Source organism: Stenella coeruleoalba (genome assembly GCF_951394435.1).
Source record: "Stenella coeruleoalba genome assembly, chromosome: 20".
Classification (NCBI taxonomy): Eukaryota; Metazoa; Chordata; class Mammalia; order Artiodactyla; family Delphinidae; genus Stenella; species Stenella coeruleoalba.
The window spans coordinates 13,364,350-13,389,007 of NC_137166.1; the positions used below are offsets into that span (position 1 = coordinate 13,364,350).

The window sequence follows — 24,658 nt, forward strand, 5'->3', positions numbered from 1 at the left end:
AGAAGCAGGAGATGGACCTCCCTGGCAGTCCAGGGCTTAAGATTCCCAGCTCGAGCCCAAAAATAAAAAAAAAAGAGAGAGAGAGAGAGGCAGGAGACAGGCGAAAGACCCTGAAGGTAGGAGACTGGGAAAGAAATCTAAGCTTCTTTGAGGACTTCTGGAGGAAACAGGGAGCAGGATGAATTAAATGGTGGCCTAGGGCAAGTCAGAGAGGAGTCTGGAGAAGCTGAGGTCTAGACCTTATTGCCCAACTCTCCCTTCCAAGGCAATTAAACTTGACTAGCCCACCCACACTCAGGGTCAGGAGACCATGGTGCTTACAGTCTGCTCTGATTTCCTCTAAAGATAAGGTTTTCAAAGCGTGGGAGGCTTGGCTATTCTTCATGGTTTAAGATTCAGATCTCAGTCACAACAGAGATGTAATGAAGAGCCACAGAAAAGCTGCCGGGCCCTCCTTTTCCTTCTGCACCTTGTCAGGATACCTAGGGGATGCTTCGAATCTCAAGAGAAAAGCAAAGGATGTGTTCATTCAGCAAATATTTATCGCACCAGGGAGTGGCAGACAGCATGGGAAGAGCCCCAGGCCTCTACCTCCTTGTATAGCCGCATCACTGACCCCTTAGCAAAGCTCTTCTCTCTCCAGCCTTGCAGTTCCTGCTCTGTCGAGGAGCAGAGCAATGGGATTCCTCTGTTTTGAGGATGCCCCACCAGCCCCTCTAGTCTGCCCGCCACCCAGGGCTCCTTGGTTTTGCCGGCCAGGCTTCCCCTAGGAGAGCTGCCCTTCCAAGGGTATGCCAAGGGCAGCTGACTCCAGAGACCAGCAACCCAGGTCCCAGCTGTCAGCCTCTCCCTCTAAAGAGGAGGGAGCTGGTGACAGCATATCCCAGAGGCCTTCAGAGGGGCATAACCAGAGCAATACCCACCAGCTAGAACACGGGTGGAGGGCAGAGCCGAGGGCTTCAAGAAGGACGAGGTGAGTCAATCCTCAACTTACAGACCCCTTGGGGAGAAGGCTCATGCTTCCTGTCCAACTCATGCTTATCAATGGGAGTCCTCCTTCCTCAGAAGCACGGGTTACTCCAATCCTCCGCAATGTTGGCTCCCCCAAACGCACACACCCTCTACCCTGGGGTGGGAGGACTAGTGTAGGTTTGATAGATAGAAGGTTTAAAAGACAGTCTCATTGCATTCCATTGTCCCCGCCAGAAATGGGTGAAAAGAAAGGAGTAAATGGTTTCTCCGGGTAACCTTCAACCCCCTTCTCCCCAACCCATACACCCACGTGGCAGGGGACGAGCCTGTGAAAACCTCTTCCATACACCCAGACATCTTCCTGGAATACTCCCAGGCAAGGGCATGCAGACTGAGAAGGAAGCTCCAGGGGCTGGGGGCAAAGGGCAAATGTTCTCCTAAAAGAGCAGATTCATACACATGGCAGAGAGAGGCAGGGCATTCCGTTTCTAACTCCCAACCAGCCCTCTTAGACAGCAACCCCAAGAAATCTTGAATCTGATCACTCTCGCCCTCACCACTGGGGAAGCGGCAGGACTGGTGCTTCTGTTTTCCACCACTGCCCTGGCTCACCCCTTCCCAAGCCTGCACTGCACTGTGGCACGGGGCTCTGGACAGGGTCCTCCTCCCTATACTGTAGGCACTGGAAGGTTGGCCACCTGAAGAAAGCTGATGGGGAAGGGCTGAGCTAGGGTCTATACAAGTCCTGCCAGGACACACCTAGGGAAGGGAGAAGCTGTGCCTCTAGAATCTTCCAGGCCACAGTCTCTGTGGCTCACAACTCCAGCCAGGCCTTGGCCCAGGCCCAGAGTTGAAGGATTCAACTTAAAACTCTGGCATCTATCCCCATATCCTCTGTGGGATGGGGGGATGGGGCAGAGAATGCCAGGGAAGAGGTCATAACCTAAGTGGCCAGCACTGTGACCCTGCAGGAAAGGGGCCTGGGAAGCAGGGTGACTGATGCTTTGCTGGAAAGGAGGGCTGCAGGACCGGTGTCTGTGTAGTCATTGTATGTGCACGACCCAGTAGGACTCCAGGCCCTCAGCAACCAGGGGGCAGACACCAGCCCTTCCTGGGGGCATACTGGGATGGACTTGGCCCAAAGCTCTGATACACAGGGCAAGCTCTGGCCCCTGACAAGGCTGGCAGAGCTCCTGGGATGCGAAGGTCCAGAAACAGTGCTTCTGGGAGCACAGCAGCCCCCGTTCTGGGGTTCTTCCGTCCCCCAACCCGGGGCAGAAGTCAGGGGCGCACACTCACTCCACTAGGGCCAGCGTCACACTTGAAGGTGCAAGTGAGAACAGGGCTCTGTGTCCTCAGTGCCAGGACTATGCAAACCTCTTCCCCTGGGCTGGTATAACCTATGGCTGGAATTCTTCAATCCTCATGGCCCAGCCAAGCCACCCAGGTGGGAAGTCTGCCAGAGCCTCTGGGACCAGGCAATATCATGAAGGTGAAAGTCCAGGCTGCAGGCACAGAGGCCTACTTTGTCTGGGGCGAATTTCTCTAAAGGGCTTCAACCTCGGCAGGGTAGAAACAGTGGGCTGTAACTGTCGACAGACAACCTCCCTTACTCTATCCACCCTGCCCCCACATTTCCTTATCCGGCGGCGGTTCTTCTGATTTTTTTGCTGCTTCATCTGAACACTGGTTATGAAATGGGAGCACCTTGTGTGCCAGCAGGCAGCCGTTTGAGGCGTGGACACCGTCCTGGGCACCACTTACATGCCAGGCAGGATGCAGAAGTGGGGCTGCAGGCTGGAAACTCCACTTTGTGGTCAGGCGCTTACCTCCTTCTTTCATCAAGATGAGATGACTTCAAAGTGTTCTTTTTACTTTTTTTTTTTTTTAAACCAGAACACTCTTTCCCCCCAACCCACCCGAAAACTTCCATCAACCAGGCCAACTTATCAGTTTCTATTCTTGTGGCCCAGTGGGAAGAGGGAGGCTGGTGGTGAGACTTGTATAATTCCTGCCAAGATCAGATGCTGGAGAACCACCAACCCTTTACGGCAGCTTGTGGGCTAAGCTGGGGCCTGAGTGCTGTGTCAAGAGATGGGGCGGGCTTCCCTGGTGGTGCAGTGGTTGAGAGTCCGCCTGCCGATGCAGGGGACATGGGTTCGTGCCCCAGTCTGGGAAGATCTCACATGCCGCGGAGCGGCTGGGCCCGTGAGCCACGGCCGCTGAGCCTGCGCGTCCGGTGCCTGTGCTCCACAACGGGAGAGACCACAACAATGAGAGGCCTGCGTACCGCAAAAAAAAAAAAAAAAGAAAAAAAGAGATGGGGCCCTGTTACAAGGCTTACTTAAAATGAATAAGGTGACACTGTTATAGGTACAGTCATGTAGGTGCCAATTCCCTGGGCGACCTCGGGAAGGAGCTACATTCCCTCACAGCCAATCAGCCCTGAGTAGAGAGGAGGTGGCCCACCTGCCCTAAAGAGGACTCATGACAGGATGGGTCCCAGGGGTCCTTAGGGAGACAGGTCAGCACTAGGAGACCAGAGACTCTGGCAGAAAGGCATATAGAGGTGCGCTGGTCCTAGGGGTGGGTATCTCCAGTGGGAAGAGTACCCCGAAAACCCTGGAAACAAACCAGTAACCTGTCCTCTGTGAGCCAGACTGTTTTTACTCTTCATACACCCTATCTTTAGCTTTCCTTTGTTCTCCTTTTATACTTAGTAACGTCTTTCGTCGTTGGGAAAGGTCAGACTGTGGCAGCTATGCTAATGAAAACACAAAGGAGGTGTTTGCATCCATGCCTGGACCAGGAGATTAAAGGGAGCAATGTCCCCTCTCTCCCTCGGGAGTGGAGGTGGAGAGAAGCCCAGAGGTGGGCCCTTTGCTCAGCCTGTGTCCTCTGCAGTCATCTTTCCCACAGAAACCTTGGGAAGTGCAGTTAGAGGCCCTGAGCTAGTGCCCAGCCTGGTGCCACAGGGCAACTGCCAGCACCAATCCCGCAGGAAGCACCCCTGCCCTGTGCCCCCGCTAATCCCTGTGTCACTAATATTCAGCTCCAGGAGGCAGAGAGCAGGTGGCCGGTAAACTGTAGAGGCCAGTGCACACCTGCTTTCATTCACCCCTTGCTCTGGCTAAGCCGTCTTCCTCGTCACTGAGGAGCTGATAATATGCTGTGACTGACTCAGGCAGGACCCCTGGGAGGAAAGAACATCCCCAAGGTTTCTAGGCAGGTAATCTGCTTTCCCTTCAGGAAAGTGGCAATATCAGCTGCTATGAGTAGAGCAAAGGCAGCCTTCCCCTTGCCCTGCCTCTGCCCCTCGCCCCTCGGTGAGGGGAGCCAGGGTGGGGGAGCAAAGAGCCCTCCCCAGTCCCATCCTCAAAGAGCGATTCATCCTCCTGGACCTGGCCTGCTAAGATAATATTTGTCATGACATCTATTACTGTTGTCAACTTTGGGGGAACATGGAGGGAGGAATACACCAACTGGGGTCCATCACCATGGTCCCCAGGGAGCGGTATCTTTTGGCTAACTTTATTATGTATCCTGGGGTTACAAGGGGATGGCCAACATGATGGTGCTTATTTGGGGCTTGGGCTGTACAGGGTGACCTGGAGGCCACCAAGAGGTGGGGCCCAGGGCCTCCTTTCAAGCTCCTTGCCTGGTGAGACTGGGGCAGCCCCACCTCAACACGTGTCTATGAGTTAACATTTTACAGTGAACTCTGGACTAAACCCAGATGACCTCAATTCCAGGACTGGCTTTGCTATTCGACAGCTGCATGTCTGGGCAAATCTTACCGCTCTGGGCCTCAGGTCCTCCATCTGTAAAATGGGCATGATGATGTCTGCTGCCCTGCTTACCTCACAGTCCCCATCAAGATGAAATAAGCAATGACTATAAGCTTCAAGGCCCTATGTACCCGAGGTACCAGTGAATTTCAGCCTCACTGAGAAGAGGGAGTCGGGGACAAGAGTAGGCACTGTGGCTAAGCCTGAGGGAACAGGAGGCCGGACCCAAGCTGGCCAATCTCTGAGAACATGAACCCAGACAGAAGCAGGTGGACCAGGGAGCCTGCGGGAGCCAAGGATGCAGGGCAGACACAGCGCTCTGGTCAAACAGTTCAGGAGAGAAGACTGGTTGTCAACACGCATATGAAGGGCAGGAGGAAAGATGCATGAGGAGATGGCCAGAATGAAAAAGGAATTCAGTCCCAGACTCAGAAGAGCCCCGCCTTGCTCACTGAGCACCTTGGGGCTGGGGAGAAGCACCCCCAAGCTCCCAGGACCTCCAGCATCTTATTAACATACATGCACACTCAGGGGACAGCTTTCCCTTTCTGACCAGGAGCCCCAGGGGAGTGACCCACTCTGGGCAAGACACCTGTGTCAGACTGAACTTGAGGTCTCCTCCTGCTAAGGTGAGGCTCGAAGCCCCGAGCACTTTTTTTTTTTTTTTGCTGCACCGCCCAGCTTGCAGGATCTTAGTTCCCCAACCAGGGACTGAACCCAGGCCCTTGGCAGTGAAAGTGCGGAGCCCTAACCACTGGACCGCCAGGAAATTCCCTCAGAGCTCTTTCTACAACACCCCATTCTTGGCTCTGCCAAGCTGGGTCAAACATCTGCACCCTTTACAAATTGGAGGTGATGCGCGAACTGAGGCCAAAATTGTGCTATTCATCTCTCTGTACCTGAAACTGGCACCACCATCCTGGGCATTCTCTTCCAAGGGAGAAGACACAGGGGCACAACCCTCCCCAGCAGGAAATACAACGTAATCCAGAAAGCACAGCAGCCCTAGAGCTACATCCTTATCTAGGCCCCAGCAGGAAACTGCACAGAGGAGGGTGAGCATCTAGGAAGTTGAGATGACAGGGGAGACAGGGAGGGGATGGAGGCAGCACCAGGGCAGAAGCGGGCAGACTTGGGCCAATGCCTCCTCTGTTTACTGGGACCTGGTTGAACGCACACTGAGTGAATGTCTCCCTCATCTCAGACAGATGGCCCCGGGCCACCACAAGGAAGGGGCTATTTGCCATAACCTGCCTGTGTCTATTCTTTGTCTTGCAGTCCAGGGGATCAATGACTTTGTGGATGGGCAACCGGGGTACGGGGGCTCCTCCCTAAAAGACACCACTTACTACTGGAAAGAGCCTCAGCCTGCAAGTCAGATGACCTGGGTTCTGGACTCAGTTCTTCTACCTACTGGTTTGAGGAGATCAGGCATATTTCTCAACCCCACTTCCTGATATGTAAATGGAATGACTCAATGATTCTAAGTCCCATTCTACATGCTAGCATTCAGTTTTTAACAAGGTAAATGAATACATGGCAATAAATCCTTATAGGTTTGTCTACAGGGGTGATTCTGACATGCACACCTAGCTCTGCCTACTGCCTCAATACACAAAGTCTTTAGAATGCATGACAACCCCATTTTCCTTTGGGGAGTCATCTCTCCCCAAATTTCCATCCCTGTGCCTGGCCAATCAGAGCACCAAATGCAGCCAGCCACGTACTTGATCCAAGGTTGGGCAAGGACCCTGATTCCCAGTGAACCCAGGACTGCTGACAGGTACAGTCAGCCTGCACTGCTGACAGGCACCTTCTACCACATGGGAACTGAGAATGCTGTCACCATGGAGAAGGGCGGGGTGAGATGGAGTTGTTTGAGTCCCTCATCTTCCCTGTATGTGGCCAGCCATTCCCTCAGGTATGAGTCAACGGATTCCCTTTTATCAAAGCACTTTGAGTTGGATTCTTGGCTGTTGTAATTGAAGAAGTCCAACTGATACAATCTTGCACACATGTACAACCATTTTCCATTTCATTTAAAGGAATTTTAAAAAGCCACTACAGTATCGCTTGCCATCTGGTGCAGAAGGGTTGCCCTGAACCTGGCCCTAAAACCCTGTCCTTGATAGGTCAACCCAACTCAGAGGCCCATGGGCCCACAGGAACAGAAGTGATTCTGGGATTCCCATCAGTGACTCATTCCTGGCCAGGACCCACACCCTTCTCCAGCCGCGGACACTGCCCAGATGTACAGATGGTGAGAGAGCCACTGACATGCATGGCCTTTCTGGGTGGCCTGGGTGGGGTCAGGAATGCCCATAGCCAGAGTCCCCTCACCACAAGCAAGACTGGAGGGCCCTGGCTGGGCCCTGAACCGGCTGAAGTGGTCAGGGAAAGAAAAGATGACCCTGGACATGGAACGCAACAGGAAGTCAGGACCCTAGGTTCCATTCCTTATCTGGCAATGGATTTTGGGAGGAGCTCTTTCCAAACCGGTTTCTCAACCTGTTAAGAGTCATGTCTGGCTTTTCAAATGATGTCAGACACTCCCCTGAACTCCAGACACATCTATCCCACTCATTTCTGGAAGCCGCTCCTTTGATGACATACCTTAGAGGCACCCAAAATTACCTCAGACTCACCCTGCTCCAAATCAAACTCACGCACGCTCTAAGCCCCCCAAACTGGACTCCCTTCTGTATTCCCAGTGTCTGGAAAGGGACATCATCCAGCCAACCCTGAAACCTGGGAGTCATCTATGTCCCTTCCTTCCTTCAACCTCCTGCAGCCAACCTCTTATAAAGTCCACCTGTTTACCACCTAAATCTCTCAGCTTTCTACCTTCCTCCACGTCTGCCACCATCACTCTATCCAAGGAACTGTCACCCTCCACCAATAGTAGCCCCTTAACTGCTAAAGCCCCAGATCTACTCACCAGACACGCCTCTAATTCATTCTCCAGAGAAAGGCCAAAGTTATCTTTCCAAATGCAAGTTCCATCAGATCCCCATTTCCACTCCTCCCAGCAAAACACCCAGCCCTCCCAAAGCTCTGGGGCAAAGGTGGGACTCCCTTAAGACCCCATGGTCCCAGGTCTGGCTGGCTGAGTGGCAGGTTAACCCTGAGACCAAAATGGACCAGGCAGGTCTGGGAGTCATTGCTCAGCCCAGAGCCCTGGCCGCACCCTGGAGTACATTCCACTCCCAGGTCAGCCTCAGAACAGCTCAGTTTTGCCAGGACTGACCCTCCCCCAGTTAGACTTCATCTAACCACAGATGGGAACGGGAGCTGGAGGCCAGGCAGGGGAAGCCCAGCTGGGCTGAAGCCAGGGGCTGTGTATATCAGAAAGGAGAGAAGATAGAGCAGGGCCACAATAGCCTGTCAGTATGTGTGGCGCAGGCTGAGAGAAGGCAGCTGTCAGGAGGATAAAACTCAAGAAGCCTATCTCTTCCCTCTTATCAGACTGACCCTTGGCAGCCTCACAGTCTGTGGAGAACAAACAGTCATTAACCACCCATCCCATACTTCCAGCACAATCGTGTGCAACCAGCCCAGCCCTGGGAAAGCCCAGGCCTTCTCCCCTGCCAGGGTGGTTCTTGGGGCCCATCTCTTGGCCAGACCTCTCCATCCTGCTTCTCCTTCTTGAGCAATGAAATGTTATGCTCTGCTCAAACTGGTCTCCTCGGGGCCAGTGGTCCCTGCGCATTCAGTTCAGGCCTTTGCATCATGTTATGTGTGGCCTTTGCCTCACCATCTTCCTTCTCTCCTCTACTAAGAAACTCTACCCAGCCCCCTTCCAGGCGTGTTCTCAACTCCTTGCAGACCCGCCAGGAGTCTGTGCTGCGGATCTGGCGTCTCCCATGATCAGCCTGTCATCCAACCTCCCATGCTGGCTTTGGGGAAAAAATCTTGCTAGAGCAGAGTTAGGGTATAAGGAGGTGAGGGGACTGGGAGCAGAAAGAAACAGGAAGCCTATAAACAGTCACTCCAAAGCCTAACCAGTATAGGCCAGTATAGGAAGGGAAGAATGCAATGAGAGACCAGTTGGGTTTTTCTGCCTGAACCCAGGACAGAGGCAGAGCGAGGGTTGGGAGGGGGGATGAGGACAACGAGAGGCACGGGGACAGCTCCCTTGGCTGCAGGAGCCCAGGTTCTCCAGAGAGATGCCGGAGCAGGCTGGCTGCTGTTCAGTACATCCAAGCGGGTTAGCAGAAAGGTCAAACTGATTCTCATGGACGTCTGGACTGCATGGCAGCATCCTGGGCCCCAGCACTATCTCCTCACTCAGGATATGGCATTCCTCTGTCAGGTCTACCAGACGACTTGAGAGCAAATCCCTGAACAGGTCTTTAAATTCTTTATTTACAGATGAGGACTCTGGGGCCCAGAGAGAGGCAGCGACTTGCCCTGGGTCACACAGCACCAAACCCCCTGCAGGTAAGTAAGACAGTGAGAATCCTGTATACACCCAGCCAGACTGGGCCCTGGACTATGAAAATCATCGGGGGGCCCCCTGACCAAACAAACTGCTTCCTCTTTGGAAGAGCCAAATAGCCCTGCCCTGAGGCTCTCATTCAGGCCAGGCCCCACCCTGGCCACAGTGGCAGACAACAGAGGATCTGCTGGCTCCTCTTCCTGTTTTGCACAGGATGAATGGCAGGGTAGGCCCACAGACCCAGGATGGGCAGGAACTGCTGGGATAGTGGGTGGGCAGCGTGGGTGGAAGAAGACACCTTGTGAAATATCTCAACCAGGTGTAAAGAGGAGTGAGGTATCTTCTGTGTTCATCACAGGAAATGCCACTTGAGAGATCTGAACTCACATTTATCCACTGTTGCTTTAGGGTCCAGCGTGAATTGCTTTTCAGGCACTGAGGAAATCCCTTCATTCATCAGCTGCCACTGTGGCCTTGGGCTGGACCTCCCTGCCATAAGCTGCTTACCCTGCTCCCATTTCATAGCATCTTCCTCTCTAAGGAAGTGCCAACACTGGCTCCCCTACACTGGAAGAGCCTGAACGGGGTTCCCATGCCTCTCCAAACCCCCTTCGGGCTTTCCCATCTCCCTCTACCCGTGGTACCTGGGGTCTCCTCCTGAGCCATGCTGGAGGTCCCAGGAATCAGCCAGAAGCTACAGAGGTGTGGGTTCAGGGAAATACAAAGCCCTCTGGGACAGGATGGAACAGAGAGAAGGCCAATCCCTGGAAACTCCCTTGTGGCCGACTCGGACTCAGATGGTTCCCTAGAAAACCCAAGAGAGACAGGAACTGGGAGCTCAGGAGCTCTCGCCCCTCCCCTGCCTTCCCGTACCGCCTCAGTCCCGCCGGCTGCTGTCTGTTCCACTTGCTCGGCCAGAGGACTCCACACCGGGCCAGAGACTTTTGTTTCCTCCCGACTCTGGTTCCAGTTTACCATCAGTATCAAATGAGGTATTTTGTTTTCAACTGAACTTGGGTGAGAATGAGGGTTGCAGAGCACTCCACTGACAGGTCAGGGGAGAGTCCCTTGCAAATCCAAAGGGACCCTCCCCACCAGGAAGGAAGGAGGTGGTAACTATGCATGGTGACAGATGTTAACTAATTTGTAGACATTTCACAGTGTATACAAATATGGAATCGTTATGTTGTATACTGGAAACTGACATAAGGTTATATGTCAATTACGTTTCAATAAAAAAAAAAAGGAAGGAGTGGGAGTGAAGCAGGGTGGAGCTGTGGGAGGTGACATGAGTGGGGAGGGGCAATCCCCACTCCCACCCTCAGTTCCCTCACTTGTACCTCTTCCTACAATCCACCTCTCAACTTCCCCTCTCACTACCCACTCCAGCCCCTCTGAATTCCCTTCAGCCACACTAACAACTTGTTGATTCTTCCTCACCAGAACAGTTCCCTCTAGACCAATTAGCTATTCGCATTTGTTGCCGATTTTCTTCCTCAGAAGGCTTCAGACCTGCTCAAGCTGGGAGGCTGTTGCCTGCCTGCTGTGCTAGGACTTTAAGCGGAAGGGTGGAGAGAAAGGGTGAGGGCTGCTCTCTGGGGTCCCTGGGTCATGCCCCAACACCTCAGGGTCTCCTGCCCTCCCTCGAGCACAGGATGGGCCTCATGCCTCAACTGCACAGAAGCAGGGCTGCTTTCTGTGTCCCTCTGGTTTGTTTCCCTCCCTGATCCTAGAGAGGAAGAGAAGGAGAAAAAAGGAAAAAGGATGCTAATGGGCAAAGGTGATAAACTAGCAAGAGATGAGAAACAGAGGCCTACAGGACAGAGAACAATGCCCCTCCAGGGAGGAGATCCCTGCGCTGCCGGCTCCCCTCCCATGTCAGCAGCCAGTGGGGTGATGTCAGTCAACCTCTTTCCCTCTCTGGACTTCCTCATTTGCAGAGTCACATCCCCTTGAAGGAATAAGCCATTTGAGGATGTTTTTCAACAGCTGATAGCAGAACTGTTTGTTTCATTTTAATGTTATTATTTCACAAATACAAATTTAGTACTGACATCAAAATAAAGAAAACTGACATTTTTCTCTAGATTTCTCTTGCCCCTGGTTCACCCTACTGTCCATGGTGGAATGCATTGCATTCATAGGTGACAAAATATCACATATATTTGAATGCTAACAGCTCTAACTGAGGGGAACAGTCCTCTTCACCCAGGAAGATGACCTTCTCTCTGAGAATCTGTGGAGATAAGTACTCTTCAGCACTGCCCCTCCTGCCCCACCCCAGAGAGGACCCTGTCCCCTCCCTCCCGTTCCTGTAGGAGGAAACTTCCCCAGTTCTCAGCTAGAAAGTTGGGGTGGCCCAAAGCCCAGCCTATGCCCTGGGGCCTTAGGAGAGATCTGCAATGGCAACATGAAAGCGTGATTGACAATATGCTGTATAATGATTTATGAATAAGCACCAAGAAGTGCTCTAGAATGGCTGCTTAGGGAAACACACAGGCGTCCCTGGTGAGCCCGGCCCAACTGGAGGAAAAGCCTGTTGTCCCCAGGCAGGCAAAGTTCAGACCCTCTCCTTGCAAAATGTCATTTGGAGATGTTTGCCCTAATAGTTAGTGAGGACTTGTTAACAACCATCCTGAGCACAGAGGGAGGAAAATCTAAAACCTAAGTCCCCAGAGAGCTGGGCCAGGTCCTTTAGTTGGTAAGGGCTCAGGTATTGGGAACACGTGGTGGGGGAATTTGGGGCATGGGAACTGAGAGTGGGGAAGGGGAAGGAGGAGGAAGAAGGCCACGCAGGTGGAAGTGCGGAGACAGAAGAGATGTAGGCATGTTGAGCGTGGACAACAAAGCCCCAGCTGCTTTCAGGATGTACTGGACCCCTGAAGCTTTGGGGCCCCACCTCCTCAGGGCTGAGGCCCCAGATCTCAGGCAGCATGGAGTCAGGAGTAACGAGCTCACCAGGGTTCCGTGTGCGCTGTGAGCATCCTGCGTGCAGCTCCTCCAAAGCAAAGGCACATCATCTTCTGCAAACTCTTTCTCCTCCTGACTGCCCCATTTCAGCTAAAGGAACCAACCTCATCACCCAAGCAATGAGGTGTCAAACCCTAGCCAATCAAGTGTCTGTTCCAGAAAATATCTACTTTCACAATTCTAGAATCAGTCCCTTCTTTTCCATTTCTACTGCCAAGTTCCAGCCTTCATTACATCTCACCTGGACCCTATCTAGTTTTCCGTTTCCTCCCTCCCTTCTTTTCTTGTCCCCTTATGACCCAGCTATACCCTGCTGCCAGCCTGCCCTCTGCCTGCTCAGAAACCTTTCAGAACCAAGCCCTCCCTTTGCTGTCTGCCAATTCGAGTGCTCATTGAGCACCTTGCTGGACTGATCTCTTGCAGTCCACTGCCACTTCTTCTGGGGACTTCAGCTTTTGGATACAGTCTGGGGCGACTGCCTACCATGCCACCAGCCCTTCCCTGGCCAGGGAAGAAGCATGACCCAGCCTGGGCCAAAGTGACATATCCTCCCTGGGATATGACTCCCAAGCTGTGGTGACAAAATTACAGAGCACAGCTGGAACAGATTTATCCTGGCGACAGTGGTACCCTGAAGAGGCTGGACTTTGGCTCCTGCCTTACCCACTCCAAGACCCTGGAGGGGACTTGAGTCCTGAGTCATCCCTCAGATTCTAGGAGTTCCCATAGCCTTCCAATGAAGTCCTTTCCTGCCAAAATCAGCCAAGCTGTTGCTTGTAACCAAACAGGATCTTCTCGCTGCTTTTTGAAATTCCTCTCCTATGCTCCAACCAAAAGGGAAAACTCCCTAAAAGTGCCATGATGGCCTCTCTCTGCACCTGTTGGCCTGCACACTCTCCAGCCTGTAGGCACTGCTGCAACTCTACCTGCCCCTTCAGGGCCCAACCCAAAGGCCTCTTCTGAACCCTCTACGTGGATGACTTCCGCCTCCTTTAAACCCACAAGCCACTGGCTGCCCCTTCTGCCTTCCACTGTGGACACTAGTGTACTTGTCTTATCCCTCTCCCAGCGGACAGTGACTTGGTCATTCTCTCCTCCACAACACCCGGCATAGATCCAGGCTCAGTAAAATTCACCAGGCTCTGGGGGCAGACAACCCGGAGGACAATTACAGGTTTTCCGGGCAAGACAGGCAGTGAGTGACACAAAGCACAGGGTGTGCTGTCAGTAAGGCCTGAGTCTGACTTCCGTATCCTCTACTTACCAGCTGTCTGAGCTTGGGCAAGTCTCATAAGTTCTGCAAGGCTCAGTGCTTCATCTATGAAAGAGTGACAATAATGCCGACTCCACAACACTGCTGTGAGGATCTGACAAGCTGACATGTGAGAGCATCTAACCCGGTGACCGGTGAGGAATAAGCACTCAGGGAACAGCAGCCGTTATTCCAGCTATTCATAGCGACTGGTTTAGCAGATGCTCCATCAGAGGGTTGGAATCAGGAGCCCTGGGCCTGCTGTGTGACCCACAGTGCATCTCTCTGTTTCTCAGTAACCCCGCCTGCGTCTACGTCTGCCTTATCAACCTCCTGAAGAACAACAGGTGGAAAATGCTTGGCAAAGTAAAAGCACAATGCAAGGGGTTCCTCCTGTTTTTCTAAATTTCAGAGATTCCCAGGCATCCTGTCCAGTGTGCAGCATGGCCAGCACCCCAGCCTGCTCGTTCTGAGGGACAGGGCAGGTGAGTGCCGGGTTTGGCGTCTGCTTCTCCATGTCCACGCAGTCACCTCTTTTCCAAAGCCCTGGGGCCTAAATGTCCTGCTTTTGTGGGGCCTTCTTTCAAATAGCCATAGGGCAGTGTCTGCTATGTAGTTACAGGGGGACTGGGAGCTCAGGCCCCACAAGTCACCCCTACCATCAACCTAGCCAACACTGGGCAGCATGAGAATGGAAGGAAAAGGCGAATCCAGGGCAGCTGCCAGGACAAGCCTGAGCGGGGAAGCAAGGTAGGAGGAAATCTCTCTTAAGACTTCACATCTGGGGACTTCCCTCGTGGCGCAGTGGTTAAGAACCCACCTGCCAGTTCAAGGGACACGGGTGCAAGCCCTGGTCCGGGAAGATCCCACATGCCGCGGGGCAAATAAGCCCGTGCGCCACAACTACTGAGCCTGCGCTCTAGAGCCTGCGAGCCACAACTACTGAAGCCCGTGCGCCACAACTACTGAAGCCGGCGCGCCTAGACCCCGTGCTCTGCAACAAGAGAAGCCACCGCAATGAGAAGCCCGCGCACCGCAACGAAGAGTTGCCCCTGCTCGCCTCAACTAGAGAAAGCCCGCGTGCAGCAACGAAGACCCAATGCAGCCAAATAAATAAATAAATAAATTTATTTTAAAAAAGGAAAAAAAAAAAGACTTTACATCTGCCTGGATTAATCACCCAAGCAACTGTCATGGCCCCAAACCAGTGGTTCTCAAGTGTTATGGCCAAGAAACTGGGCAGAAATCAAATCAAATCCTAGCCCCCACCCAGACTGCCTGAACCAGAAAACTCTGGGAGTGGGGCCCAGCCAGCTGTGCTTTGAACAGCTCTCCAGGGGGATTCTGATGTCTGATCAAGTATGAGAGATCCTGCCCTTTAACTGCAAGACTCTCCACTTTAACTCAAATTACTGAACACCTACTATGCGCCAAGGACCAAGCCGGTGGCGGTATTTCATAAATGAGGACACGTCTGAAGAACTTCCATAGTTTAATGGTGGTCAAAATCAAGTGCACAAATACACAAGGCAGGATGGGGTATAGAACAAAGCAACGGAATCAGCTTCCCATCCCTCTCGCCAGACTCCACCCCTCATATCTTCTCTTGCCATGACCGGAGGAAAAAGATAACTCCAGTTCTGGGAAACCGGTCCCCCCTTGCTTCTATTTCGGACTCCTCATAATGGCAGTTAGTTTTTTGAAGAAGAGTGATCCTCACCCTGAGGCATGTTTCAGGCCCAGAGGTTTGGCTCATGGGGAAATAGCCCACGAGGCCATACCTAGTGGTTCTTAGCAACTTGGAAATTGGCACTACCTAGGGTTTGGGCTCAGAAAGTTCCTAGAGAGCTGTGAGCATGCCACAGCACATCACAACACCGCATTCCCATGCAGGGTCACTCCCTCAGGTCCCTGGCAAGCTCGCACGTGAGTGCAGATGCAGACATAAACACGCACACAGACAGTTGGCCCCCTGGCCTCCCTTCCTCCATTCTCAAGTTACAAGGTTAAAGGCGTCCTATTCACAGCCAAGGGGGAGGGATGAGAGAGGGGTGCTGAAGCAGAGAACCATCTGGTTCAGATCAAGATTGCTCATTCAGGATCTCAGCGGAACTCCCAGAGCCTGCCTTCCTGATGGCTCATAGATTTCCCTCCCTCCCCCAACTTCCCACTGGGAAACTGAAAGACTGGGCTAGGAAGGGGTGACCCATAGGCAAATCTGCCGAAGGAAGACAAAAAACTGAATTATATACGCAAGTCTGTGCCACCTCTCTGAGCCCTGGCTCCCTCTTTCTTTCAAATCCTGAACACCACGACTAAACTTGAGATCACCACCTACAGTCACTGCATCTTCCTCCACAAAGAGCTCAGGGCACCTATCAGGCATCCTTCCCTGAACCGGCAAGCCCCTCCAAAGTTAGCAGCAGAAGCAAGATGAGGCTGAGGGGTGTGGTCTCCCAGACTCCTCTTACACGGCCATCTCCACCAATGTAGGAGGTTCCCTTCATCTCAGGGGGACGCTGGAGTCCATCAGGCCTAATAAGAGGAAGGGATGACCAACCAGCTTCCAGACAACTGTCCCAAAGACAAGATGGGAGTGTGCGTTACTGGCTAGGATTGACTCACCCAGGGACCCCAGAGTGCCCTGAACCCCCCTCGGCAGCTTTGGTTGAAAGAGGCTGCCACTCCCTTTCCACCACCAAGCCCCTCTCTCTCCCCTTTCCCCCCAACACCACCTTAGACTCTGTTCTGCAGTGCTTTATAAATGGGAGATGGATGCAGTTGGCAAGAAATAAAAATCAAAAGGCTAACTTGAGTAAACGAGCAATAGGTGGGTGACCCTACAGGCAGAGTAGGCGAGAAGTGAAATACAGGAAGGAGAAGGGGCAAACAGAAGTGGGAGAAAGCCAAAGGGGAGACTAAAGTGAGCTCAGCCCAGAGCTGCAGCAGGGAGCTGGAAAGTTTGGTCCCGTCACCTAGGAACGACTGGAGGGAGGAAATGACTCTTCCATGCCAAGACATGGGCTCAGACTAGCCCCACAGGGCTGGGGCATGGACTTGGCCAAGTTCCTGGTTTATGCCAAGCCTCAGTTTCTCCAAAGTGGGAAGGAGGTCAAGCAGTTAGGTCTCATCAGAGAGAACTGGGCCATTGTGGGTGGCTTGGGGGCAGTGCCAGGTAGGGAAAAGAGGAGAGAGGTGCTGATGGTGCAGAGGCATCCTTCGGCCAACAGAAGCGGGGCAGGGGTCTCTCAGTAGTGCACAGGCCAGGAGCGCGCGCGGGGGTTGGCGGCGCGAACTAGGCAGTGGACTGAAGTCGGGACTGGGGCACGGAGCGCTCCCCAGGGCTGGGGCTGGGGCTGGAGGCTGCCACCAAGGAGTGGAACAGCCACGCGTGGGAGCGGCTGGAGGTGCAGAAGCAGAAGGCGGGGAAAGGGGATTGAGGCCAATGTAAGCGGACCCCCGCCCCCACGGGGGATCCCAGCGCCCCGACCCAGGGGAAGTTGCCGGGGTGGACCGGGAGGGTGTGGGCCGCTGGCAGAGCCAGCTGCCCGCGCAGAGGGGGTTCGGGTGAGAGAGGGGCCCGGGGCGCCCCACATCCCGCCCGCCCTCATCCCGCCCGCGCACCTCAGTCAGCGCCGAGCGCCGCGCGGGCCATACTCGCCGCTCCTGCTGCCGCCTCCGCCAGTGCAGAGAAAGCCGCCGCCGCCGCCAGCGTCTGGACCCGTTATCTCCGCGGCTCCCCAGTCCTCCCGCAGCGGGCCAGTCCCGCCCTTGCCCGCCGTGCCCTCCCCAAGCGAGCAGCCGAGCCGCCGCCGCCGCCGCCGCCTCAGCCCGGCCCCTCCCCCCACCCCAGCCCGGCTGGAAGGGAAGGGTGGGGGCAGGGGGGCAACTGCCCCCTCCCCATTCACATCCTCCTGGTCTGTCCCCTCCCACCTCCTCCTTCACGCCCCTGGGCATGCTGGGATATGGAGTCCAGCCTGCGCCAGGCCGCTAGGAGTGTCCGGCATCCAGAACTACTACTCCCAGAAGATAGCGCGTGAGCCTTAGGGCTTCTGGGCTTTGTAGTTTCGCCAAGGCTCAGGGATTCTACCGAGCAAGAGGGGAGAGGGGGATGGGAGATCTCCACTCCCAGAAGGCCGGGCTCGCGATGGTGAAAATAGGATGCGGGGTCTGCGATGCCCCGGACCCGGGTTGAATACCTGGATCTCAAGGGAGATGCAAAGTAGCCGAGGATGCCTCTCAGACACGGCTGTGGTCAGCTGCAGCCGATTGGGACTAGAGGGGAAGCCTCCGGCCCGAGAACCGCGCCCCGGGTACCGTTTCCATTTGCGCTCGCAAAGAGCCTTGACCTGAGGCTAGCTTGGCTTCGTGCCCGGGCTCCGCAAGCTGGAGCTGCGGTCGGGCACTGCGCACAGGCGGGAGAAGAGAGAACACCAGGAGCCACGTGGGCGTGTGGTTTTCCTGACTTGGGAAAAAGGGGCCGCGAGTCTGTGGGTTTCCTGGAGCGCTCACCCCCTGGGGCACCTTCTCATTCCAGTCTCACTCTCTGGTTGGTGCCCTTATCTCCCAACTGTTTAGGGCAAAGCGCACACATTTTAAATATTTTTCCATGTCTTCTCTTAGCACGTGCTTCCCCCAATTTCCAAACCTACCTCAATCTTTTTTCTTTTTCTTTTTTGTTTTTTTGCCGTACGCGGGCCTCTCACTGTTGTGGTCTCTCCCGTTGCGGAGCACAGGCTCCGGACGCACAGGCTCAGTGGCCATGGCTCACGGGCCCAGCCGCTCAGCGGCATGTGGGATCTTCCCGGACCAGGGCACGAACCCGTGTCCCCTGCATTGGCAGGCGGGTTCTCAACCACTGCGCCACCAGGGAAGCCCTCCTACCTCAATCTTAATGAAGCGCCAGGTTGCCGTCCAAGTTTCATCCCCACTGGCAGAGGGGAGGCCTGTAAACCAGTGGTTCTCTAACTGGCGTCTATCAGATTCTCCTGGAGAGTTTGTTCAAACACAGCTGACCCATACCCTCAGTTGCTCTTTCTTTAACTCCAGGGTGGACCTGAGAGTTTGCGTTTCTAAAAAGTTCCCAGGCGATGCTGGTTTGGGGAACCACTTTGAGAACGGCTGCTATTGGCGTTTGTTGGCTAGAGTTCTGGCATTGTCCTTCAAGGATGGGCCGACTGTGGAATAATATTAGCCTCTGAAGAACCAGGCTATAGAAAGCGGGGTCTCAGGCTAGTTTACCACAGAAATGCTCTTTTTAATTTAAATAAGTAAATCAGTTCATGCAGTAAAAGGAAAATACTACATGGGCCTGAAAGGTGTTCCAGACCTTAGCCCTTAGCATTCTCTCCAAAGCTGGGAAAGTTTTCTGTTTCAAAGAGGGACAGGTGGGGTATACCTGGTGCTACTCCCCAAGCTCTGGGTGCAAGCCAGGGGTTGAAATCTCAAACCTATAGGATAGGGTCAGCTCAGTGGTATCCTCTGCTTCTGGGTGTATGATGATCTATAACAGGCCGGAGGATTGAGAGGTGGGGAGGTGGATTCCTGACTTGTCAGGTAGCAGAGAGTGACTCTCACACCTACCCACGTAGACCCTACTTACCACATGATTTTCTGGGAACTACAAACCGCAGAAGGGGGAACTTGGTGACCTTCACCCTCAGGCACGATCTCAGATTCTTTCAGCTGTGAGATGACAAATGTTCTCTGCTCCACCAAACGCTAGCCAGGCTCCTCTGGGCCCTCTTCTCCAATAGGCCTCAACCTTGGCCTATAAAAACTACACTCTTGGGACTTCCCTGGTGGTCCAGTGGTTAAGTCTCCGAGCTTCTACTGCAGGGGGCATGGGTTAAATCCCTGTTGGGGAAATAAGATCCTGCATGCCACGAGGGGCGGCCAAAAAAAAAAAAAACAAAACAACCCACAAACAAAACCTACACTCTCAACACAAATAATTTTATCCACTCTCCTCCGCCCCCATTAAAAGACTTAAACCCAATAATATAGTTTCTAACACCTCAAGGCCACATCCCTAGTTTGACCCTAACCCCCTTTAAACTGCCTGCCAGAGAAAGCTCCAGAATTTACTGTTTGTTCTAGACAACACCTGTAATAAGCTCCCCACCACCACCCCTTTCTTAGAGCCTATACTAAAAAGGGCTTACAACTGTGACTTCTTCCTGTCCCTTTGAGGTGTATATCAGATGTATATGTATTATGTGTCTTTCTCAAGGACCTGAAAGCCATTCCCTTGAAATGTAATCATTGGAATGGATAGGGCCTCTGTCTCCCAGGCTCTGTGGGTGTGTGGAGTCCTAACTTCAATTATTGCCAGCTAACGAATACAGCTGGCCTAATCAGCATTTACACTGACCAACCCTTTGTAATTTTTCACATCCCTGACTCAACGGAGCCCCTGCTCACCTCCCTCCATACTGCCTCATTCTCCCTTTAAAAGGCCCAGTCACCTCTGTGCAAATTGAAGTTGCAATATACTATTGCGATAGTATACTGGTTAAAATCTGTCCTTACTACTTTAACTAGTGCCTGGCTTTATCTTTGACAAAGTGGGTATGCGCTATGAGTTCTTGGGCCCCAGGCTCTAGCCTTCCTCCCATCCACCAAGGGCCAAAGGGCAAGTTATTGCTAGGTCCTTGGGCAAGTAGCCAAGAGGCCACCAGAGGCATTGGGCCCTAACTAATGTTGACCCTTGAATGCTTTTCTGTTTTTTTTTTTTTGGTGTGTGTGTGTGTGTGTGTGTGTGTGTGTGTGTGTGTGTGTCCCCATCACAGACCGTAGAGGGGCTAAGTAATCCACATGCAACCCCATGCTCTGCCCCTAAAACCAGCTGCCAGGCCCTTCCTGTAAGGGCTTTGCCTCTGTATCGGAGTCACATGCAATGGCAACATTCCCTCACAGGCAGAAGGTAATTAGCCTTTTTGAATTTACATCCATCTCCCAAAGCTCTGTTAGCAGATTACCCAGGCAGAATTAAGATGTCCTTTCATGGGCAAGACAGACAGACCCTCTTTATCCCTCAACTCCAACAGGAAGCCCCATCATCACCCTGACTACCTCCCAGTTACATGTCACATCGGTTTTTACCCATTTTCCCTTGCCGGTTGTGTTTTCCTATCCTCTCCACCCATCCAAATTCTGCCTGACTCTCCAAAGTCTACCTTGAGTTTTCCTTCTTCCACAAGGTTCTTCCCAACGCCTCAGCCGCACAGCCACCGGTGAACATCACCCCTCGGTAGCACTTGAATTTGCCTCATTCTCTTAAAAGCCTACCTTTGCTGGTGAGCATCCAGAGCAAGGAAAGCAGTGGAACAGGAAGTGAACATGGTGGATGTGAGCACCGGGCTTTGGAGGCAGACAGCTACTAAGTAGCAAGGTGCAAAGTGGAGCTGGCTCCCTCCCTCCCTGGGTCTGTTTGACCCATTTGGCAGCTCCCACACTAATGGCCTGTGTGATCCAGAGCAAGGTACACAGTTCTGTGTTGTGTTAGTTTCAACTGTACAGCAAAGTGATTCTGTTATGGATATATATGTATTCTTTTTCAGATTCTTTTCCATTATAGGTTATTACAAGATATTGAGTATAGTTCCCTGTGTTACATAGTAGGTCCTTGTTGTTTACCTATTTTATATACAGTAGTGTGTATATGTTGATCCCAAACTCCTAATTTATAATTTATAAAACGGTTTTTAAAAGTTTAGTCAGATCTCTACCTCATACCTAGCTAAAAACCAAAACCACAACAAGGGCTTCCCTGGTGGTGCAGTGGTTAAGAATCTGCTTGCCAATTCAGGGGACACGGGTTCAAGCCCTGGTCCGCGAAGATGCCACATGCCGTGGAGCAACTAAGCCCGTGTGCCACAACTACAGCCCGCGAGCCACAACCACTGAGGCCTGAGCGCCTAGAGCCCATGCTCCGCAACAAGAGAAGCCTCGCAATGAGAAGCCTGCACACGGCAACGAAGAGGAGCCCCTGCTCACCGCAACTCGAGAAAGCCTGTATGCAGCAACGAAGACCCAACACAGCCAAAAATAAATAAATAAATAAGTTTATTTAAAAAAAACCAACACAACAAAAACCAAGTCAATAGGAAAATGGACGAAAATTTTGCAATTTATATCAGGGTAAAAGGCTAATACAAAGTGCTCTGTACATCAGTAAGAAGATGACCAAGGAACAACAGGAAATGTGAAAAGAATATAAACGGACAGTTCACAGAGAAGGAAACACAAATGGCTGTGACATGAAAGCTTCACTCTTTTTTATGTTTTGTTGTTTTTGGCCACACCTCGTGGCATGCAAGATCTTAGTTTCCCTGGTACCTGTGCCCCCTACAGTGGAAGTGCATAGTCTTGACCACTGGACCAGCAGGGAAGTTCGCTTCACTCTTTTTTTTAAAAATTGTGCTAAAATACACATAAAACTTACCAACTTAACCATTTTTTTTTTTTTTTTTTTTGCGGTACGCGGGCCTCTCACCGCTGTGGCCTCTCCCGTTGTGGAGCACAGGCTCCAGACGCGCAGGCTCAGCGGCCATGGCTCACGGGCCCAGCCGCCCCGCGGCATGTGGGATCCTCCCGGACCAGGGCACAAACCTGTGTCCCCTGCATCGGCAGGCGGACTCTCAACCACTACGCCCCAGGGAAGCCCCATCTTAACCATTTTTAAGTGTACAGTTCCGTGACACTAAGTACATTCACATTGTTGTACAACAAACACTACCATTTATCTTCAGAACTTTTTGGTTTTCCCAAACTGAAACTACGTACCATTAAAGGATAACTCCCCACATTTTCCTTTCCTCCCAGCCTCTGACAACCAGCAGTCTAGTTTCTGTCTCTATGAATTTGACTATCAAGGCATGTAAGTATGAAGACAATATTTGTCCTTTTGTGTCTGGCTTATTTCACTTAGCATAATGTTCTCAGTGTTCATCCATGTTGTGGCATGTGTCAGGATTTCCTTCTTTTTTTAGGCTGAATAATATTCTATTGTATGTATATACCACATTTTATCCATTCATCCATTGATGGACACTTGGGTTGCTTCCATCTTTTGGCTATTGTCAACAATGATGCTATGAACATGGGTTTACAAATATCTCTTTGAGTTCCTGTTTTCAATTCTTTTGGATATATTCCAAAAGTGAAATTCCTGGATCATATGATAATTCTGTCTTTAACTTTTTTGAGGAGCCACCGTAATGTTTTCCACAGCGGCTGTACCATTTTACATTCCCACCAACAGTACACAAGTGTTCCAATTTCTCCACATTCTAACCAACACTTATTTTCTCAGACCTTCACTCTTAATAAAAGAAATGCAAATTAAAACCACACTGAGATATCATTTTTCACCTATCAGATTGGCAAAGATCAAAAAGCTTGATAGCTATCTTGGCAAGTGTGTGGGGAACAAGGATTCTCCAGCCACTGCCAATGTGGCTGGAAATCCATACAGCCTCTACGAAAAGAGACTTGGTAATATCTTCAAATTGCACATGCACACACAATTTGACCTAGTAAGTTCTAGGAAGATATCCTATCCGCACATGTTCTTAGTTACATATACAGATGGATATCTGTTATAGCATTGTAAGAGCAAAGATTAAAAATGATCTAAATGTTGATGATCCAGATTAAAAATTAAAAGAATGGAACTGGGAAAGCTTCAACTGATGGTGTCTTTTGTTATCATTACTTCACTAGATAACAGACGATTGGAGAGCAGAGGACCGGCTTTTGTAGGTCCAAACAGACCTTCCAGAAATGTTGATTAAATTAATTATTTCTTAGCCTCTGGCAGAACTAAATTGGCAGATAGCTCAGGGAGGTAAAGTGCTTGGTCCACGGTCTTCCATAGAATGTGTACTTCCTATTCCTATGTGTGTACTACCTATTCCTATGTGTGTGCCTATGTGGAAAGCCCACTGGCTGGCACTGTGAAAATTACTGATATAGAAGACTTAGACCCTATCTTCTTGGAGCTTGAAACCTAGTAAAGCACTCTGACAGACTTTAAAAGTGTTAAACTTTTTTTACAGTCCTTTCAATTATATCAATGGAGACCATTGGTCTGGTGTATAAAGTAAGTCCCAGCTCAGAGAAACAGTTTCTCCAGAGTTATACAAAAAGGCAGAAGAAGAGTGCTGATTAAAACAGGAGTCATAGGACTTCCCTGGTGGTCCAGTGGTTAAGATTCCACGCTTCCACTGCAGGGGGCTCGGGTTCGTTCCCTGGTTGGGGAGCTAAGATCCTGCATGCCCTGTGGCTTGACCAAAACCAAAAGTCATCCCCCCAAAACAAACAAACAAAAACCCCAAACAAACAAAAACATTTCCACCAACATTCCATGTGCTGGGTCAGCCTTCTACATTATAGGTCCTGTGAGATGCTCTCAAAAAAGGATTCCCTAACCTGTTTGTGAAATGCTTTATAGGTTAGCCTAGAGGTTCCCCATGCATATAGTTATTTTTTTCCTTAGCTGTGTCCACTGAGAAGGCCTGAGAACAGTGACACCCCATTAGCAACAAGCACACTGAGCTTGTCCTGATTGTTTTTTTAAATTGAGGTGAAATTCACATAACATAAAATTAACCATTTTAAAGCATACAATTCAGCGTATTTAGTACATTCACAATGTTTGTAACCAGTATCTCTATCTAGTTCCAAAACATTTTTATCATCCCAAGAGAAAACTCTGTACCCATTAAGCGATCACCCCCCATTCTTCCCACCAGTCCCTGGCAACCATTAATCTGTTTTCTGTCTCTATGGATTTAACTATTCCAGACATTTCATATAAATGGAATCATACAATATGTAGTTATTTGTGTTTGAGTTCTTTCATTTTACATAATGTTTTCAAAACTCATCCATGTTGCAGTATGTATTAGTATTTCATTCTTTTTATGGCTGAATAATATTCCATTGTTTTTGCTTATCCAGTATATTAGTTTAAAAGTTGTGGGAAGAAAATAAACCTTTCTACCTTTGTTTAATGGATCTGTACCTCCTTTACAGCAACACTTGTTAACATCCTATAGCAGCACCTTTTGAAACATACTGCATAAGATATTTGGCAATGGCAAATCAGGCATTGGAGAAGATGGGCCACTTAATTATAAAGTACACTTATTAGCTCTCCAGAAAGGATTAACTATTTGGTAATCCTATCAGGTCTGGGTTTTAGTTATTTAAAACCATACCAGGGGACTTCCC

At 51.3% G+C, this 24,658-nt stretch overlaps 1 protein-coding gene across 5 annotated transcripts in view; it reads right to left on the reverse strand.

The window, feature by feature from the left end:
- ST3GAL2 (ST3 beta-galactoside alpha-2,3-sialyltransferase 2) overlaps positions 1-17,253 on the reverse strand; it is a 68,956-nt gene extending 51,703 nt beyond the window's left edge. For all 5 annotated transcript variants that reach the window (XR_013825369.1, XR_013825370.1, XR_013825371.1 and 2 more), the window contains exon 1: positions 17,045-17,253. The gene's annotated coding sequence lies outside the window, so the exon portion shown is untranslated. The remainder of the gene's footprint in view (positions 1-17,044) is intronic.
- Between the last annotated feature and the right edge of the window lie 7,405 nt (positions 17,254-24,658).